We start from the raw sequence: 22,575 nt of genomic DNA, 5'->3' as shown, positions 1-22,575 counted from the left end.
GGAATATAGCCAGGCTCATTGATAAATCTAGCGATATTGGTTGGCTGTCTTTTGTTAAAGAACACGCGGTAATATGTCTCCAAGAAACATGGTTGGTGGACGAAAATGTACATATTGAGGGTTACCAAAGCTTTTTTATTCCAGCAGAACCCTCAGTCAGTGGCAGAGCAAAAGGAGGGTTGGCAATTTACGTCAACTTGGCTCTTACATGTCTTAAAGCTGAGTATCATACTGGAAATAGAAATATTCAGGTTTTAGAGCTAAAGAGGGGTAAAACTAAGTTCATATTGATCAATTTCTATAATGCAGTGAATCAGACAGGTGATTGCAACATACAGTTTTTATGTGAATTTTTGAGGGATAATGCAGGACATTTGCCCTGCTAAATACTAATTGCAGGCGATTTTAATACACACCCATGTGGAAATCCTGGAGAGACTGCTATTGACCAACTGGGTTGTAATAGCCTGGAAGGTTTCCATTTTGACCACTCGCGGCGTGGAACAGAATTAAACATGCTAATGAACGAAAATAATTTAATTACAGCAATGTCTACAGTGGCGGACCAAACTCTCTTTCCTATTCCCACATTTAAGGGTCATGCAACGGGATCATATATAGACCATATTCTACTGTCCGCTGATCTCGCTAATATTGTCCTGGACTACTGCATTCAAATGAGCATTTACAGCGATCATAACCCTATATGTATCAAAATGGGTGGGAAAATCTTTGAACAACGAAAACCATGTGTGGATCGTGGGTCCATAAAATGTATAGATGGAAAGCGTCGCTGGAAATGGTCATTGGTGAACAGTGAAAACTTGTATACTCCTATTAATAACATGTGTAGTTCTGAACTTTCAGTATGCATATCACCAACATCATTACCGCAACAAATCCTGGCATCCTTTGGGGATGTCGCTCTAACAGTAGGATCGATGTTAACGGTGACAGTCACAGGGAATGTAAATAGTAACCCAAAGTGGTTTGACAAAGTTTGTTCCAAGGCTAGCCGTGAGCTCAAGATAGCATTGAAAACAAAACCTAGAGATCCGGCGTATATCAAGGTCATGCGTGCTAGGTACAAAAAATCCCTTGATAATCGAAGGAGAGAGGTAAAGAAAAGTGTTTGGGAGTCTCTCCTAGATCCTGAAACATTGAGAAACAGTTCCAAGTTTTGGGATATTATAAATAAACCCATGTTCGATCACACAAGAAATTCCACTGTGGGTACAAATATCCCAGAGGAAGAGTGGGTTAATCATTTTAGTTCTATTTTTAAAAGTAATGAGTTGCAGGTTGAATACATTCCGGTTAAACCTAAAGAAAATCCGTTGCTCTTCTCAATAAACATGGTTGTAAAGGGAATAGAAGGGTTAACAAGCAACAAGGCTCCACCGGACCTTTTTAAATCCTGTATATCACTATGGGCACCAGTTCTCACAGCCGTACTTAATGCGGCAGTGGCTTGTGGTTGCCCAAAGTCATGGGGGGTATCTACCATTGTACCCGTGTTCAAAAAAGGAGACCGCAATAGCCCCCTCTGCTACAGACCAATATCTTTAATCAACTCTGTTGCTAAAGTAGTGGGGGGAGTAATCTTAAATAGACTGGTTACATGGTCAGATGAAAATAATGTAATATCTCCAATTCAATACGGATTCAGGCCCGGCCACTCTACAATCACCCAATGCCTGAATTTGTACCTAATTATAGGGAAGTACACTAAGGCTCGACAGGGAACAATTCACATGGCGTTCATGGATCTTTCTTCGGCATTCGACTGCGTAAGCCGTAGAAAGCTCTGGGACGCCATGGTGAAAATGGGCGTAGAGTAAAACCTAATTAATTTGCTTGAAGACATGCACTCTGACACGAGAGCAAACGTCAGGTACACACAAGATCTGAACGTGACAAAAGATTTTGGAGTGTACCGGGGAGTTCGTCAAGGATGCATTTTGGCCCCGTTCCTTTTCAATTTATATATAAACGATTTGGAGGAGCACCTTTTAAGAACAAATGTAGACTATCCCTATATTGGACGAAAGGGACTGCCGGTTCTGCAATATGCGGATGACGCAGTCCTCTTATCCAGAACTGCAAATGGTCTACAAACTTTATTAACTTCTTTCTTCACTTTTATGAATTCCAGAGACTTGAGTATAAACAACTCTAAATCCTTCGTAATGAAGGTTGGCCAAGGTAACAAAAAGTCAAATCGCTTAAACGTTAATGGAGTATCAATTCCCGTAACAAATACATTCTCCTATCTCGGAGTCCTGTTCGATCATCAACTGAACTGGGGACCCGTAATTAAAAAAAAAAAGGGAGAGGTAACTAGGGCAAATGCGGCAATATTTGATTTCTCAAGAAAAATGGGAAATAGCCCAGTTGCTGCATTACTCCAACTTTACCAGGCCAAGAGTGTTACTACCGCATGTTATGGCAGCGAGATATGGGGATACCCCCACTAGGAGCCCTAGAGATAGTTGAAAACAATTTTCTCAAGCAGTTACTAAGAGTCCCCAGGGGAACAGCACATTTCTCTGTACATGAAGAGCTGGGTATCCCATTTTTATGTGATAAAATGGCAGTAAACCCTTTAGTATGTTGGTTAAATTGCTGGCTAAATGACGACATACCACTTACTCAGCTCATTTTGAGAGAAGCGTTAACATGGGAGAATAGGCTGAAGGTTCCTTGGATAAAGTATCTGAGTAATTGCTTTAATGACATAGGGCGACCTGAACTTTTCCTAAAACCAAACACCATTACGAAACTGGATGTTATTTCTGTGAAGAAGGCTTTCATCTCTTCCAGATACTTAGCCAGGGAGACTGGTGAAATGAGGAAAGATAGTGTACGAAAACATGCGCTAATAAAAACAACTTTGCTCACGGAACCATACTTATTATGGCCAATGTCAATTTACGATCGTTTTTTGTTGACAAGGTTTAGGTTGGATTTATTCCACTTACTTCTGGCTGTGCCTAAGGGATCTTATCGTGGACAAGTGTTGCCGGCTTGCGGCTGCGACGAAAAGTCTCCGCAAGACCTGGCACACTTCTTATATTTTTGTCCTCTTTATAATATACCAAGGAGGCTATATCTAAAACCATGCCTTAAAAAATTGAACTTTTCTCAACACAGACCAGCACTTTATTATTTACAGATGTTAAGTTGTGATTGTACTCTGTTCGTATGTAGTTTTTTAAAACTGGCAATCAAATTTAGGAAAAGTATGGAAGGATAATAGCGTTGTTAATTGAAAAGATAATCCTTTTTTATGCTTGGAACATTTCTATCTATTAATCTGAATGTTTATTCTGCCTGTAATCTTTTGTGAGCATTTTTTTTTGCTAAGTCGTTTTTAAACTTCTGCTTTATATTAATATGAGCTAATATATGTACAGTGTGTAATGCTTTTGTGGTTGTCACTTTAAACAACCGAATAAAGTTTTCTTGACTTGACTTGAATCCCAGATTGCGAGACACCTCCTTCACCTGTTGCAGTGCCGTGGCCCAGGTCTAGTCTGAGAGCGCCAGCGGAAGGACCACATTCCATTTATCTTTTGCTCTTTTTGCATAGTCTGGAGGTGCTGCTTTAAGGGAAGTGTAAAGATTAGCAATGGCATGCTGGGTGGAGCCCTGTGATAGTATTGTGTGAAATGTGAGGGAATGAGTAGGCTACCATCCCTATTGTCCCAGGTGGCTTGTTTGAGGCGCTGTATAGTGTGGTGTGTTAAAAAGTGGCCGGCCCTTATGCCAAAGGATGCCATGATGTCCTGGAATTCCATGAACTTCTTGTCTTGGAACAGATCATCCCTGCTGGCCTCCAAGTATCTGTGACGAGTCTCTGCACCTCCCAATGGAGTACCGGTAGTCTCTACAACGTATTGATAGAGGAGTACGGTATACGAGGCCCCTTGCTGTGTACAAAGCGCCGCCAACACATCCGAGCCATCGTCATCTGGCGGGTCTCCCTCCAAAATCACCTCCCTGGGGCCGACAACCACAGGTGTAGACATCCCTATCCACTAGCAAGCCACAAATGAGTGCCCCCAAGCCCACCCTCAAGTAAAGGGGCATTGTAGTGTGGGGAGAGCCACATGTCTTCTGCCCTTATTCCATATCAAATCCAAGAGTATACCATGAAGCTAATGGAAAAAGCTTCGGGTAGCATAATCGGAAGCACAGCAAAGAAGTAGAGGAATCTAGGCTATACCAGCAACTTGGATACCGCCACTTTGCCAGCGGGGACATGGGCAGTGACTGCCAAAATGGCAGTGATTGTTGGATAGAGAATACAGCCTTGTCCACGTTACCTTCCTTGAGATCCTTCACTGAGGGATAGATCTGGATACCTAAATAGCTCAAAGGTGTTATAATACTACAGAATACAGGACCCCACCGGTGCAGCCCTGCGGCGTTCAGGAGTCGTACCATAGGAAACAGGCAGGATTTTAGCCAGTTCACTTGGAGCCCAGAAGCGTCACTGAAGTCCTCTAGGAGGAGCATCAGCTCTGGGAGGAAAGACTCCACGTTACACAGGTGCACCAATGCGTCATCTGAATGTAGTGATATAATGTGATGTATACCCAATTCCGGGTTCCCCCATTGGGGTGCCCGGTGGCGTAACTATCAGGCCAGGGGTTCCACTGTCAGTTCAAAGATCAACCATGATAGTGGACTGCAGATCTCCTGAGGCACAGCCGGGAGCAAGCTAGCATTATCTGTTTTAACCTTTTTTTTTAAATTTACTGTGTGATACTTGCTGTTGATTTTAAACCCCCGCCCTGCGCTCACATTACCTCTACGTCCAGGGCATCCCCGCGCAGCCGATTGAAGCCATGCTGCGGGATTCAAAACTGCCGCCATTTCGCCAGACCAGGCGACGCCCACGGCATCTGGCCACGCCCCCGCCGAAGCTATGTAAGAGCGCTGATTGCTAGCACGACTTAGATAGTGGACTGCAGAACTCCTGAGGCACAGCCGGGAGCAAGCTAGCATTATCTGTTTTAACCTTTTTTAAAAAATTTACTGTGTGATACTTGCTGCTGATTTTAAACCCCCGCCCTGCGCTTACATTACCTCTACGTCTAGGGCATCCCCGCGCAGCCGATTGAAGCGCTGCTGCGGGATTCAAAACTGCCGCCATTTCGCCAGACCAGGCGACGCCCACGGCATCTGGCCACGCCCCCCGCCGACGCTATGTAAGAGCGCTGATTGCTAGCGCGACTTAGATAGTGGACTGCAGAACTCCTGAGGCACAGCCGGGAGCAAGCTAGCATTATTTGTTTTAACCTTTTTTTTAAAATGTACCGTGTGATACTTGCTGTTGATTTTAAACCCCCGCCCTGTGCTCACATTACCTCTACGTCCAGGGCATCCCCGCGCAGCCGATTGAAGCGCTGCTGCGGGATTCAAAACTGCCACCATTTCGCCAGACCAGGCGACGCCCACGGCATCTGGCCACGCCCCCCGCCGACGCTATGTAAGAGCGCTGATTGCTAGCGCGACTTAGATAGTGGACTGCAGAACTCCTGAGGCACAGCTGGGAGCAAGCTAGCATTATCTGTTTTAACCTTTTTTTTAAAATTTACTGTGTGATACTTGCTGTTGATTTTAAACCCCCGCCCTGCGCTTACATTACCTCTACGTCCAGGGCATCCCCGCGCAGCCGATTGAAGCGCTGCTGCGGGATTCAAAACTGCCGCCATTTCGCCAGACCAGGCGATGCCCACGGCATCTGGCCACGCCCCCTGCCTCCCTTCCCAATATATTATGTGCACTTCCCGTCCGCGCAGCGGACGAGCGCAGCGGGCGCGCCTAAGGCAAGCCCGTCTGCGCCCGTCCGCGCCTGGACCTGGCCTAGGGCCACCCTCCCTGCTAGTTTTAGTAATATCAGCCCAGAGACAATTCGGACGTATGATTCTACCTTTCTTACCTCTTTTAATCAGCCATCTCACCAATGTCAGCGTCTCGACTTGGCTAAACAGCCTTGCTTTCTTCCTTATACTTGTCCTAGCTGCTCTTTTGTCACTAATAACTACCGCCGTCTACCAACTACTACCATCAGCAGAAACAAGATATTACCGAAACCGTGTGTAGCAGCACTAATAAATGCTCGCTCCTTGCCTAAACATAAATACGAGATTTCCGACTTCATTGAGGTCTACAAACTCGATCTCCTTTTCATCACTGAAACTTGGCGCGATCTCTCTTGTGGACCTGACTTTGTTACTGCTACCCCCGAAGGATTCTTGAATGTTAGATTGGACAGACCACACCCAAAAAAAGGAGGTGGACTAGCCATCATATATCGTAGCAACCTAACTGTGCGAACTGAGGTGATTCCCATCTCAAATTGTGAAGCAATTTCTTTCACAATTTCCATTCCTCACGCCCTCCCTTTTAAAGGCATACTTATTTACCGGCCCCCAGGACCTCGCAGTCCTTTTCTTGCCAATTTACCTATTATGTTAGAACCTTTGGCAGGTGAAACCCAGTATACCATTCTAGGTGATTTTAATTTTCACCTTGAGTTGCTGGACAACCCTGATACCGCAGCTCTGCTATCTGAATTAGATATAATAGGACTCCCACAATTAGTTACTGGACCCACGCACACTACGGGCCACCTTCTGGATGGTATTTTTTCTAGCAACTCTTCACTTATAATAAAGGATGTTCTTCCCTTCACTTGGACTGATCATTCGGCCATTCTCTTCGATTTTCTTTTAAAGCCTACTCCCCCCCTAGCCAATACTCCTTCATCCACTAATCAATTTAGAGCGTGGAAAAGCATTGATATCCACGCCTCTCAGTCACTACTATTATCTTCTCTACCACCCATCGTGTCTGATCCTGAACTGGGAGCTAATAATTATACTAATTGGATAAAACATACTGTCAATTTGACAGTTCCTCTAAAAAAACAATCTTCCAACAGGGTTCTTAAATCGTCACCCTGGTACACTGATGCTCTTAGGAAAGAAATACAAAAATGTAGACGACAGGAACGTAGATGGAGACGAGACTACGACCCAGAACAAAAATCCCATTATAAAGTCATGATGTCTAACTACAAACAGCTTATTACCATGGAGAAAAGTAAATTTTATAGTACCCAAATTACTTCTGCACAAGACTCTACTAAACAACTGTTTCAGGTAGTAACGCGCCTTTCTGGACAATCAGCAACCACTCCTATCACAGCTACGCAAGAGCTCTGTGACTCCTTGGCGAATCACTTCCAAAAGAAAGTGACAGATATGTTTACCCAATTTAAGGCCCACACAATTAATACTGGACACCCGTCTTCAACTCCTATTGATTACATGTCCCCCTCTCGGGCATGTTCCAAATTGCCTCATCCGGGCCCCCTCTGCTCCTTCCAGAAATTTACCCAGGCTCCACTGGAATTGGTATCACATCTTATTGGTACCACGAACTCTGGCTCACCGGAAGATTCATGCCCCCCTTCCATTCTTAAATTTTTTTCGGACATTATAGGCCCAAAACTTACAGAAATTTTTAATGCCATGTTTTCATCCAACATCTTCCCTTCCATCTGGAAGAAGGCAACTATTAAACCTCTCATCAAGAAAAGTACCTTGGATACTTCCGTGGTCGCTAATTATCGCCCTATAGCATGTCTCCCTTTTCCGGCCAAAATTGTGGAAAAGATTATGAACATCCAAATCTCAGACTTCATAGACCAAAACAACTGTCTTGACAATTCACAATTTGGCTTCCGGAGGCGACATGGAACAGAGACCGCGCTTATTAAGGCCACGGATGAGATTAGGATGACTCTTGATGGCGGAGGATCAGCAGTGCTTATTTTGTTGGACCTGTCAGCAGCTTTCGACACGGTCGATCACTCCATCCTGATCGACCGTGTCGCAGCGGCAGGGATTACAGGTGGTGCTAAGGATCTTATTTCCTCTTTTCTCTCTGACCGAGTACAATCAGTCACCTTCGGCAATTTCAATTCACCTCCTTTTACTCTCCCTTGTGGTGTTCCCCAGGGATCCTCGCTGAGTCCGACACTATTTAACATCTATGTGTCGGACTTAGCGAGGATCATCAAAATCCACCACCTGGCGGTAACATCCTACGCTGATGACACTCAGATTGTCTTAGCTATTAACAAAAATGGAGATGAAGTGGCCTCCAATTTTAATCAGGGAATGTTAGCAATAAGTGATTGGATGTCCATAAATTGCTTGAAGCTTAACACCGATAAAACGGAGGTAATGGTGTTTGGTAATCTCTCCCCAGCCTGGTCTCCTACCTGGTGGCCTGTCGTCCTGGGACCACCCCCGCTCCCAGTGACCAAGGCCAGAAATCTGGGAGTCTTACTTGATAGCAAACTCACTCTCCTGCACCATGTCAATGCGGTAGTATCATCCTCATTTTATACCATGAGAATGATTAAAAAACTTCTACCTTATCTCCCTATGAGCATGACAAAAACCCTGATCAGTGCATTGATTATATCCCGCATAGACTACTGTAATGCGCTTTTGGTCAATGCTCAGGAGGAGTTTTAAAAAAGCTACAACTGGTGCAGAATGCAGCGGCCAGATTGATCACGGCTACCCCCAAGTATACTTCTATCTCTGGCACTATTGAACAGCTTCACTGGTTGCCAGTGAAAAAAAGAACCAAGTTCAAAGCACTCTGCATTGCCTATAAGGCAATTCACTCTCAAGGCCCAGCCTTTTTAAAGGATGCTTTCCGCCCCTACAAACCTGTCAGATACTTTCGATCTTCCACTGCCGGTCTTATGCAGGTTCCCAGGACCAAGAAGGTCTCCTGGGGGGACAGGTCCTTCATAGTGACCACTACCAAATTATGGAACAGTCTCCCGAGCAACATTAAAACCTGCACTTCACTTTTTTCATTTCGTAAACAGATAAAGACCTGGTTGTTTAAACAATAACTACTCATGGATAAGTTCAGTGGACACTCAGCGCCGAGACACCCTCGGGTATTTGTGCGCTCAAAAAATCTCCTAAAATAAATGAATGAATAAATGAATGAATGAATGAATAAATAAATAAATGATAACGGACACCCTTGCCGGTTGCCCCAGTGAATTGGGAAACTATCCAATATCACCTGTCCTTTTCGGACTCGCGCTGTTGTGTGTCTATACAAGGTCAAATCCAACTCAGATAGTATGAGCCGAACCCCATGTATTCAAGTGTCAGTTGTAGGTAATCTCAGCTCAGGGTGTCGAACACTCTTTCTATGTCCAGGAAGACCACTACTTGGGTATAAGCATTGGGGGGTGTCCTGGATCAAGTGGAGCAATCGACGAATGCTGAGAAGGGTGCTATGTCCTGGTATAAAACCCAATTGATCATTGCGTACAATGCCACCAATTATGGGGAGAAATCTATTGGCCAGCACCTTGCCCAGGATTTTAATAATCCAAATTGAACAAAGACAGTGGCCTCTAGGACCGAACATCCTGAGGGTTCCATCCTGGTTTAGACAGGACCACAATCAGAGCTTCCAGAAATGAGTCTGGTAGCTGGCCCAGCTCCCTTGCCTCAGTGTACGCATCCAAGAGGTGTTGTGTAATATGAGCAGAGAAGGTAATGTAATACCCAACGGACAGCCCGTTGGTGCCAAGCATCTTATTCCATGCGATTTGGGAGATGGCCACCCTAATTTCCTCCAGTTGGAGAGGTTCATCCATATCTCCCCTTTGAGCACCAATCATGCTAACAATTTGCCAGAGCGGTTACCCTCGGCATGTTGCATAGCTATGCGTCATTTATGATCATGCTTACTGAGTCGCGCTTCTGCCTCGTTACATTGTTTACGCATCTACTGGAGATGCTCAGCCGGTGCTGTGGACTTTGCCACCTCCTTTTTCAAAGGGCGCAGCTCCCATTAAGCAAGGACAAGTCACCCTGCAAAAGCTGCTAAATTCCCCAATGTGGCTGCCATACAGTGTTGCAGGGATTCTGCACATACACAGAACAATGCGCAGGAAAACAGGACCTCGGTATATAGGTCCCTTCCTACCACCTTTGTACCCATAATCCCAACACCGACTAGCTATAGTGTCTCATTCGCTCTCCTACATAATCACAAATCTACAAATGATTAGAGAACCCAGAACACAACACTCCCCACTTTTTCAGGAATAGCGGTACCGAGACATGCCCTTTCGCTCACTCACTCATACTTGTCCAATAAGAATTGTCAGAGTCACTGTATAGTTCAAAATGTTTATTTTAACTATCGTGCTCTATAATGCAGTATACGAGCCACTACCAGCAGCAAAATGCATAAACCTAAAAGAGTTAGCATTGTTACAATACCATAGAATTTAAAGGGGGATGTCATCATATACAGACAGTGGAAAAAGGACTATAAGGCCTAACAATCCTCCCCTTGGTAAGTTGAAGTTTATGAAATAAAGGAAGATATCTCTGGGCTTTGCCAGCAGACCCCACATCTTAGAGCCCAGATGTAGGTTTACACCATAGGAACAGCACAGCTCTTCTTTAAGGAAAGGTCTCCCTCCAAGTGTGTGTGAACAACATTCATACCCGTAATATCAAAGCACGAGTTTCCAGCAGTGCAGTTGTGTTTAGCATGTTTTGTCTAGGTGCTAGGGACTTACCAGTTTCGAATAACAAGGGGCATGTTTATCGACCTTGCACATCATGTTCAGACTAAACTCCAGGAACAAGCAGAGAACGCAGAAAGCAGACAGTTCTTATGTGAAAGGCACAGAGTCTTGCAAAATAAAATCATTTAGTAACGCGAGCAAAAGCAGTATCATGGCAGCAGAGCTGATACTAACTCAGCAATGTCGACAATTACCCTAACCACCAATAGTCAATAGTCAATAGTCAATAGTAGCTTTATTCGACTTTACAAGGCAAGTCATATAAGCATATTTAGACGATTCATTTACAAACAGGTATAACATCAGTTCATTTCATAAGGACCAGTAGGAACAAAATGTATAAGCATAAGAAACCACACTGTAGTATATACTGAAGAATAAAAATTGTGCAAGATAAACAAGTATTAAAAAGGCTAACACAGGCCTAAAGTGCCAAACAATACAGTCATTAGGTTAAAATACACCATGTACAGTTAAATGGAGTCTGCAGCTGCCATCCCCTATTGCATCGACAGCCTACATCTAATTACATATTTTAAAAACTTTGCTGCTACTAAAATAGTCAGATCATCTTGAAGCATATACAACTTAATCAGAGGAGGTCTACACTGCCTCAAACCCCATGATTTTAAAAGGGGTAACAAATATCTTTTCCTTCCCCAGGTAAAAAAATTACAAAAAAGAATAACATGTATATTGGACTCTACTGAGACATTGTCACAGGGGCAGTTAGTTAAATTGTGAGACCAATCATTTATATTTGGAAAAGTAATCAGTCTGAAAAAGCTGTCTGTTCTCATCCTAGATAACAGCGATCTAGTATAGCTTGGATGATCTGGGGAAAGGTATTGGTGTAGGCCCTGTCCGTATAGTATCAAGTGGTGTTGTATGATACTAGGTTTACCTCTCTCAGACAGATCACGTCTGTCTTCCAGTAGGGCCAAGCAGCGTCTCTTAAGACACTTCTTGGAAATTAAATCACATGAGGTAGGGGAATCAAATAATTCTGGGAGACCTAAAGTAGTTAAAAAATTTCTAACATAAGTCAACCATATAATGTTACTGGCCCCTTCTAATTTCTTACAATCATCAATAATAAGTCTATTAAAAACTGTGTATTCAGAGGTCCATATCTTATGCCACAACATAATTGGGCTAATTTTGATTAGGTCAGATATGTGGACCCTATCAAGCTCTCTGTGGCAAACGGTGCTGGAAGTTGACCTCGGGACGGCCAGGAGATATCGGAGGAAAGCATTTTCCTTTGCCTGTATCTCTTGGATATTCGCCGTCCCCCAAATACCAGCACCGTAAGTTGCTGTAGATACACATTTTGCGTTCAACAAAGAGCTTAACGAATACAAAGAAAATCTTGCACAGTCAAAAGTAGCCAAATTTCAAAAAGATTTGAAAAGATGGTCCTATGATAAAACCTATCCCTATGACAGCCAAGATTATGTTCCCCCAGCCCGTATCAATGAAGACCCTGATACTTCAGTAAACTCAGATTCGAGTAATTCCAGCACCGAGAGCAGAGGGAATAAACAACGAGGCAGAGGCAGAGGAAAACAAAATTATAGCCAGTATAACCATCAATGGTTTCCTTATCCACACCAAGGACCTGGAGGTTTCCATCCGGACCCCTTTAACCAGCCACCGTTTCCACCACAATTTGGTTGGAACCCACATTTTGCTCCCCCGCCACAACAATTCCAACAGAACATGTACCCGCAGCCTTTTTTAGGTTTTGGCCGGAGAGGCAGGGGGAAGAGAAGAACAGGCAACCAGGTACACTGGGGATCCACAGAAACAGTGGGGGGACAATACACGGAGCAAGGCTCAGGAGCAGAGGGCGGGACCGAGCAATCAATAAGTCTGATAACTAACTTATCTAAAGTTGTTCTAACTACAGATGAAACTAGAGTGTTAGAAAAGGGACTCGGCTTCATACCTAGCCCTCGCCTGGATCGTTTCAAATTGAAATGTGAACTGGGAGAGTTTTTCAGGAAACTCAGATTAAAATCCTTTTTTGAACAACAGAATACACAACTCCCTGCTACATCGAGTGACACTAATTTTAAAAGGAGATCCAATTTTACTCCCCCATCTCACTTGATACCGGCTGATATCATAACTTTTGAGCAGGCGGTGTCTCGAGAAGTGGAGGCTTTGACTGAACCAACCTCCTTTAAAAATCTGACAGCCGGGGAATATAAAGCTATAAAATCTTTGCAAGAGAATCAAGAAATTGTAATCAAAAGTGCTGACAAAGGGGGTGGTATAGTGATTCAGGATGCCACGGCCTATGACGCCGAATGTAAACGGCTTCTAGGGGACACTACCAGCTATACCGTGCTCCAACAAGACCCCTCTTCTTTCCTTAAAGATGAAATCCTGGAGCTGGTTTCCACCGCGGAGAGAGACGGTTATATCACCAAACAGGAAGCAGATTTCCTCACAAATTCCGAAGACAAAATCCCTTACTTTTACACCCTTCCCAAAACCCATAAAAACCGTATACCACCACCGGGAAGACCTATAGTGTCAGGGATTGGGTCCCAGTTGGAACCACTTTCTAAGTATTGTGATTTTTTCTTTAAACCGTTAATTCAAGCAACAAGTACCTACATTAAGGATACAAAAAGTCTCCTTTCAATGTTACTTAATGTACAACTTCCAGAGGAACCATGTTATCTAGTGTCCTTAGACATTGAAAGTTTGTACACTTGTATCCCTCAGGATGCAACTCTCAAAGTATTGTCAGACATCCTGGACCAAACCACATGGTCGTACAACACTTCTAAGACCTTTGTGATAGATTGTGCTACCCTGGCATTGAAACGAAATTTCTTCCAATACCAAGACACCTTTTACTTACAGAAGACTGGCACCTCGATGGGTAGTACCTTTGCTCCCAGTATAGCGGGGTTGTATGTATACAACTTCGAGAAAACGCACATCCTAACAAATTCCAACCCTTATGCTGTCAATGTTATCCTGTGGCAGAGGTACATTGACGATGTGCTTTTAATCTGGAAAGGGTCTGAGGAAAGCTTACTAGCTTTTTTCGATTGGGTCAATACCTGCGACCCCCATTTAAGATTCACATACCAATATGATTCTAATTCCATTGTCTTCCTAGATGTCACACTTACCAAAACTGGGAATCGACTAACGAGCAAAACTTATTACAAGCCCACAAGCAGGAATAATCTCCTACACTTCTCTAGCTTTCACCCGCGTTCATTACGCGAAAATCTCCCTTTCGGCCAATATCTACGAGTACGTAGAAATTGTAGTAATCTTGTGGATTTTAACAAACAAGCGGATGACCTCACAATAAAACTAGAACGGAGAGGTTACCCCAGAAAAATCCTACAAAAGAGTCGGAAGAGAGCAAGAAATAATAACAGGGAAGCACTGTTGGAAGACAATGTGAAAGAAAGTGAATCTGAGGTCCCCCTGACCTGCGTTACCACCTACAGTAACATATCTAACTCTGTAAGTCGTTGTATTGGAAAACACTGGCAAATCCTGACGAGTAATGGTAGAAATTGGCAGAAACCATTATTCTCGTATAAAAAAGAAAGGAGTTTGCAAGATGCCCTGGTACACACCCGCCCAAGAACTAACCAACCTAAACATGATGCCACTGTTTTGAATGCCTGGGGTTTGCCTCCTATTACTGGTCATTTTCCCTGCGGGGGATGTAGTGTGTGCCACCTAACATCCCCTACAAAAACACTACAACTAGAAGAGGGCAAGACATGGCACCTGCGAGGCCATACCAATTGTAATTCAAGTAATGTCATCTACTTGATTACATGCCCCTGCGGACTTAGATACGTAGGGATGACCACCAGAAAAATTAAAACACGGATAGGAGAACACCGTAGTAATATCCGGTGTGGCAGAAATACTACAAAGTTGACTACCCATTTTCTTGAGAAAGCCCATTGTCCTAACGATGTTAAATGGGTAATAATTGAACAGTTGAGTTCCGTTGATGAGGGTACCCTGTATGAAAAGGAGCAGCGATGGGTATACCGTCTTTCTACTCACAATAATGGCTTAAATGACGATATCCAGTGGGGATCAGTCATGCACAGATAGACGGCCTACCCTCTTTGCTAATTCATTTATCCTTTCTGCCTCCATGGTCCATGATTTTCCCATCCCAGGATTATAGGAATATTAACTATGTATTCCCTGAGATATATGCAAAAGGTTTGATTAAACACGAACCGCTTTAACAAATGCATCAAACACACTATCATCTATGGCCTTAGTACAACCTCCTTAAGTTTGGTTTTTCTGGCATCATGGAAGTAACCGAACAGATTTGGCCACTATTTGATGCATTTCTAGAGGTTTTCCTTTCACGAACCTGTCTACTTGTAATTGTTGCTCGGGAATGCGTCTATAAATAAATGGACGCTTTTACAATTGTGATACGATCACAGAGGTATTCCTTTCATCATTTTGTATACGTGCAAGTTTTGCTTTGGATTGCGTTTGTAAACAAACGGGTGCCTTTAAAATTGTGAGACGATCACGTTAGACACGTGATCGGGAGAACCGCCCCTTGCGCATCATGCGCTTTTCACGTTTATTTTACCCGCGGCGCCATTTCCGCGTTTACCGATACGGGCGGCGGATGTGGTCGCTTGTAGGTGTTCCAGCGGGGAGCCGTTTGGCGATAAGTAAGTCTCTCATCCTAAATCTAACGAGAGTTTACAAATTTGCAACCAGCGGGACCGATAGGGTTTATTTATTTATTTATTTATTCCCTTTCCTTTGTTTTTCACGTTTAGAGACCAAACGTGAAGATTTCCTCCTGCCGCTATGCCCATGGGGCACATTATCTTGTAACATAATGTAAGTGTCTGGCTGATTTTTCCTCCTATGGAGTGCATTGTGCTCTGTATACCTCCTGCAAAGGTGTTTTCTTGTTGTCTTGTTTTCTTGGTTGATTATCCCAAGTTTTAATTATACATCTGGTTTAATGAGCACTGTTTTCATGCAATCACTTACTCTATGTAGGTATTTAATATACAACGGATAATGATAGGACATTGTTTGAAATGCTAACAGTGTTATTATCAGTTTGTTCGTTTTTCTAATTACAATAAGAACAATTTCTCTCAGCTTACAAACGAGTTGATTCGAGTATAGGTGTGCACATGTTAAGAGTCTACCAGAGTGGATGTATATTTTTAAGAGTTCATAACTTGGACGCTTTTTTGTTTTTTTATTCACCCCTGTAGATTCTGATCGTTTCTCCTATAATAAGGAGTTTATTGAAATTGAGGAAGAATTTCCTAAAAGGAGCTTCGACAACTGCAGGTCGTATGGTTCCGTGCAATTACTGCTTGGGTCTGAGCGCTTTAGCGTGCTCCGATCATTGAGTGGTAGTGTATTGTATTTTTTGGTCCTGACGAATGCTGAGCTTAATCATCGCTCTTAAAGCAGAAACATGTTGACCGTATTTTATCTTACTAATTCTCTTCTTTCACTTGATTAATTGGACTTATTGGTTTATATTTGAAAAACCTCTTTATAGTCCTGAAAAATAATTATGTTTTTCCAAATCACTGGTTTTAATAGAGTTAGAGCCACCCTCTCATTAAAATAATTTTGAGGAGTGGTCCACACTCTTTTTAACTCACTTTCATTTCTCTAGCAACTAAGGAGGACCCAATGAAGACAACTGGCTACCAGTGTTCCACTGGGGCCTGAGGGTCCTTTTAGCTAGATCTCTGAGCATGTGCACTCTATTTTTCCTACTGAAAATAACTGTTTTTCCTGAGGTTTAGTAGTAATTTGAACAGAAATTTGTTTGCCTACTGTGTTGGTTGTGTGTATTAACACTCTCTTGTTGTTTGATATATGGAATTATGAGGGGCATGAGAGTGTTTCTTCTGACCCTTACTCTCCTGTTGATGGATTTATTGATACACATTTTGCAGCATAGATATCAAGGAGGATTTGGACCGGTTTGCCACCCAATTTATTTGTGAACTGTTTCAGAGCCCCAATGGCTCGGGAGAAAGCCATATTGCAGGTGGATATGGCAGAGGTCCATGTACCTCTGCAATTAAACATAATGCCCAAATATGAAAATGATTTTGTTTGGCTGACCTTTGATTGATTTAAAAAGGTTTTACTCGGGTGGATTAGGCTTTTATATGAACAACCGCTGGCACAGGTGGTGGTTAACGGAAGGGCCTCGGACCCTTTTGTCCTCGGGCGTGGCACGAGGCAGGGCTGCCCTCTGTCGCCTCTTCTTTTTGCGCTCGCTCTTGAACCCCTTGCCGCGTGGCTCCGATGGGAGCCCTCGCTCAGGGGCATACGGTGGTCCCCTACCTTCGAGGATTGGGTGTCGCTTTATGCCGACGATATACTGTTGTACCTTACTTCTCCCCGTAAGTCATTGGGTGTTCTGTTTGACGTCCTAAGCTCTTTCGGGAAGAACTCTGGTTTGGTTATCAACTGGTTTAAATCCTGTATTTACCCACTTACAGGTGGACAACCTTCTTTGCCCCGTTTCTGCCCTATACCTGTCTCCAGTGTTGGTTTCAAGTACTTGGGGATCTACATTTCTATGGACCCCAAGGTACGATTTGAGCGGAATCTACTGCCTCCGCTTGCCCGACTTCGGTCGGATGTAGCGGCGTGGTGTGAATTGCCTCTGTCTCCTTTGGGGAGAGCTGCCTTGTTTAAAATGATGTCTCTTCCCCGATTCCTCTAGGCCATCCAGAACACGCTCGATCTGGTTCCGGCTGGCTATTTCCGTGAGATCGAGGGCCTTCAGAGGAAATTGGTTTGGGGCAGGCGGCCGCGCATAGCGTTGACGAAATTGACTTTGCCCTGGTATGACGGTGGTATAGCTTTGCCGGATGTCAAACGCTATTATTGGGCGTCTCAGTTGAGTGCTATTAACCATGCCATGTATGGTCCTGTTCCTAACCCCGCTTATGATATGGATAGGTGGCAACTGCCGGGTGGGTGATTATAATAGAGCGCTATACTCCAGGACCGCCAGGAGGAGTCTGACGGGCCCCACTGCGGTGGCAATACGTGTATGGGATAGTGCAATATCGGCCACGGGCTGGACTGATAAACTGACTAGGGCGACTCCCCTGTATGCAGCTGAGAGATTGGGTGGTCTGTGGTCCTCGAAGGGATTCGATAGATGGGACCTTATCGGTATTAGCAAAGTGGGTGATCTTTGGGCCGCTGACAGAGTCAAAACTTTTGATGAGCTGAAACGGGAATATAAGCTGAGTGATAGGGAATATTTCCGATATCTTCAGGTCCGCCATGCACTTGCTTCGGTCTTCCCTGCTGGTACTTCGATCCCTGAGTCTTCTCCCCTGGAAGATAGAGTGCTAGATGGGCATGTCCCTGACAGCACTATCTCCCTCATATATAAAAAACTTATTAACGCCCGTTCGGACCTTCTTATACAGCTACGTGAGGCATGGACTGGTGACGGTCTGGAATTAGACGATGAAGACTGGCAGGCTGCAATATCCTCCCCAAAGGAAGTCGCTATTCCGGCGCGTCTCCGACTAGTGCAGCTCAAGATTCTACATCGTGTCTATGTCACGGGTCCACGATTGATCCATATGGGTTATTCTGTGGATGGGTTGTGTCGGCGTGGATGTGCTTTGCTTGCTACCTTCCTCCATATTATATGGGAATGCCCGGCGGTAGTGGTTTTATGGAATCGAGTGCATGCGGTGATGGGAGAAGTGACGGGTGTCGGGCTACTCCCCGAGGCCAGACGCTGTTTGCTGAATGTTTGGGAACCGAATGACTGTACCATTGCTCAGACTCAATGGGTCACGCTGGGCAACATGATTGCAAAGAGAGATATCGCTCAACTCTGGGGGTCTCATAGGGCACCATTGGTCTCGACCTGGGAGGAGAACATGGACTGGTGCATGTTTAGAGAAAAAATTGTGTACATCTCCCGAGGTAGGCCCAAGAAGTGGGGGAGGATTTGGGGTCAGTGGAACTCGTACCGTGGAGAGATTTGTGACCCTCCCTTTGCTGAGCCCCCTGACATTCCGAGATCTCCTTGACTGTACGTTCCAGTACTTTGTTTTTCTGTTCTTTGTGAAGTGTTGCTCACTCTTGGTCCCCGCTCCCCACCTCCACGATTTTTTTGATGCTTGCTTCTCGTTTGTCTCCCCCCTACCGCACATAGCAGGCCTGATATTGATAATCTTGCCTCGATTCTTTTCTTATGTTTTTTTTCCTTGTTGTTTGTATATAATAAAACATAAAACCTTTTCTTTATCCTCATCTGCCAAATGCTCCGAATCACACCATACTGTTACGCTGCCGGGCCCTCGGGTTGTCGGCTGATGAGCTGTGTACTGATTTGTTCTTGCTATTTGTATGACTGACCGGCCTTGGTGGTTGTAGGTCTGTATCTGTATTCTTCTTCCAAAATAAAGGTTTTTAAAAAAAAAGAAAAAAAAAAGGTTTTACATTGGGTACTAGATTTTGATGAACAGGCCATAGTAAAGGTCTTTCCCACATTTATCTTTAGGCCTCTAGACCTCATAAAATCAGAAAAACTAGATAATGCTTTTTGTAAGCCTAGCTGTGTTCTCACCATGATGACAGCATCGTCAGCATAAAGTAAAATTGGGACAGCACAGCCATCTATTTTGGGGTAATCTACATCGAGTGTCATTAGGTGGGCTGCCACACCATTAATGTATAAATTAAAAAGGAGTGGCGCCAGTATACAGCCTTGGCGTACCCCTTTTTAGGTCTCGCCCTGGAATTCGCATCCGAAGGATGCGTCCAGGGCTGGAGACTTAAAGCTGTCCGATGCCGGGGAATGAGGGACAAAAAACTGTCACGAGCTTTAGCAGGCGGATTTGGCTGCGCGAACGCGCACGTTCCGTCCTGCGCCGTGCACTTCCCTCCCATACTCCCAGCAAGTTAGGCTAACGCGCATGCATGCACACGCATTTACACTTCCACGCAGGCACCCAGACAGGCAACCCCCCACAGTCACACACACACACACACGCATACACACAGACTCCAAGACACATACACACACACACGCACGCACGCTCACACACATACACAGCCCGCCGCCGCACGCGCGCGCGCGCACACACATGCCCCCCCCAACAAGGTGAAGCCCCACTCACCGGCTTCCTCGGCTCTCACCGGCAGCATGACTCTTCCTTCCTTCTTCGGCACCGGGGCGCAGGGTAGGCTCCTGCCTGCTCCGGTGCTCAAAACAATCGCGGCTCTTCCGTGGGAGGCGGGGTAGGCTCCCGCCCTCCTACTTCCTGTTTCCGGTTGTCCCGCCCGGCCTGCCTGACTTCCTGGTCGCAGGCCGGCGGCGGACTGCAGCACGCGCCATGCTTGTTCCAAGGAGAGGCCGGCGGCTTGAGCAGGGGGATGGGCAGTTTGGTGTTTGCGTGGTATAGGAAGGTGAGAGCCCAGCAGGAGGACGACAACTTGGAGTTTGTTCTCATTTCATTATATTTAATTACACCCCACACTCACCACGTACTGGCGCCCCTTGCACTCACATGCTACCTCTACACTCGCACATTAAGCGCGCATAGCCTCCCCCCTCCCAAGTTGAGGACACCCACGCTCACTTTAGTGCCTGGATGTAGGTTTTTCGGCGGGGATACGGAGGGTGGGTGAGGGTTTTCAGTGGGTTTATGTGTTGCAATAGCAGTCTGTTATGGTGTGCCTAACCCCCTGTAATAATGTCACATTATTGAATGTGAGAACATCAGATATCTCATTTACTTGTTCTTGTAAGCAGGAAATTAAACACTGTGCCATCCTGAAATGTAAGTTCCTCGATTGTGAGTATTTGGTGCTTTTTGATGTTTATCACCATGGCAGTGCTTGTTGTATTCACATGCAGCTTGTTACAACTCGCTTGCTGACTGATCTATTCCCTTTGCGAAACGCTGCAGAGAAGGCAATCGGTCTAACTTCCATTTAAGAACCTGGTGGTAAAGGGCGGTCATGTGGGATAGCAGACTAACAGCAGCGAATGGCCTTGTCGATCCTTCTCGATCCCGGGTCCAAGAAATTCACGGAGCACAAGTTCTCGGTCTCGTGAGTGGGTTGATAGACGGATAATGAATGCCATCTGTGTGAGCTGCTACATTCAGGCGGGGTGCGTTAATCCTGTGGGGGGTGCCTGTGTTCGCGCCCCCGCCCCCACACTCCTCTTCTGCCCCCACTCTCCGGGACGCAGCCCCCAGGCCGCCAGACTTGTGTAAAAGCAGAAAGTCTGTCCAAGTCACAAGTGCGTAGCGCACGTGGCAGCCATTTACTGACACTGCCAGCAGGATAGTTCGGTGGGTTCGTGTGCCTGCCGCACAAGGTTTGCCTCGCCAGAGGAAGCTTTCATCCTCCCCAGGTTGATACATTCCGAGCTGCTGTGCCGTGTAATATTAACCCTGCCGTAACCACAGATCATCAGACACAACCCACCCGTGAAATTGCTCAGTGGGTTGAGGCACTGCTGCATGTCTGCAGTAAAAAAAAGTGGTTCCCTTGTTTGGCACCGCGGATAGCCGGTAGTAATCTGTATTCATGGTACAGTACGGCATTTGGCATTAATTTAATGCCATGATAAATTGCAACTCTTCATTTCTGAGCTGATTACCACAAGTGTGAATGAGCACTGATTTTAAATGACAGCTGCTGTTGTACTGAGGTTTACATATTTTGTATGTTTATTATTCGTTAAGTTGCAGTCTACACACAACATTGTTATTGCCTCTAGAGATGGTGAGTGTACTGATTTATAGTCTAGCCTGGATCATAAGGGTCAGGTATACAGGATCTAATGTACTCGACCAAAGTGCTTGCCATCCCTGCCCCATGGAAAATAAACCCTTCCACCTGATAAAAACCCAACATGGTTTGTCCCATATACATTATAGCATACAAGGCTCTTTAAAAAAAAAAGATATATATATATATATTATATACACCTTTACAAAAAACAAATACAATATAATGCAGTTTTACCTTTTATGGGTTTTGTTTTCTAGACTGTTGAATTTTTACTGCGCACAAGCTGTGGCAGTCGGGACCTATATGAAATAACTTCTGATGAATGCACACAAATATGTATGAATTCTTAAGTTTTATAAAACGTTATGTTACCACTGTCAGTTCTTTCGTAGAGTCCAGTGCAGTCAGTCAGTGGTATCATTTCAGGATTAGCTTTTTTGCAAGTGTCAGTTTTTCATACACAGTAACTTTCCTCAAAATCGAGGCAGGTGTTACACTTGATTTGTTGTGTGTCGAAAGCCTCAGATACGTATAAATTGACATTCTAGCCAATCACAATGCATTGCCGATGATCCAGTATGCAATAGTGTTTAATATTGCTTTTCATTTACAGATGACTGCATTCAATTCTGGAGCAGCAAGTACATTTCCTGATTTTCCTCTATTGTTTATTTCAGCATTAATTTGCACCCCACCCACTCCCCCCGTTACTTTCAGACTTTTCTTTCTTAAACACTGCAGGTCCTGTCTGGCTTCTCCTTCCTGTTCGTGCTACTGAAGTTCAGATGCAGGATTGGAAGTTTTCTTTGCATATTTGCATAAATGTGTTTTAAATTGGCTGCTGACTCCTGAAAACATGTGGAACTTCAAATGCCCGTGGGTCTTTTGTCTTTGTGTTACAGCTTACTGGTGGGCGTTTCAGTTGGCTCAGGATTTCAGCCTGATCCAGTGAGTGAAATCTGTAATTGTGGGCATGTGAACTTCTGAGGCCAAAATCAGTTGGTTACATGCTAACATGCAATCCACACCATGCACAGTTACCCCAATACGCGCACACACACAAGCACAAACCCACACGTTCATGCAGTTACATTCATTACTGT

Source organism: Lissotriton helveticus, chromosome 9 (assembly GCF_964261635.1).
Source record: "Lissotriton helveticus chromosome 9, aLisHel1.1, whole genome shotgun sequence".
NCBI classification, from domain to species: domain Eukaryota; kingdom Metazoa; phylum Chordata; class Amphibia; order Caudata; family Salamandridae; genus Lissotriton; species Lissotriton helveticus.
This window is presented reverse-complemented; position numbering follows the sequence as displayed.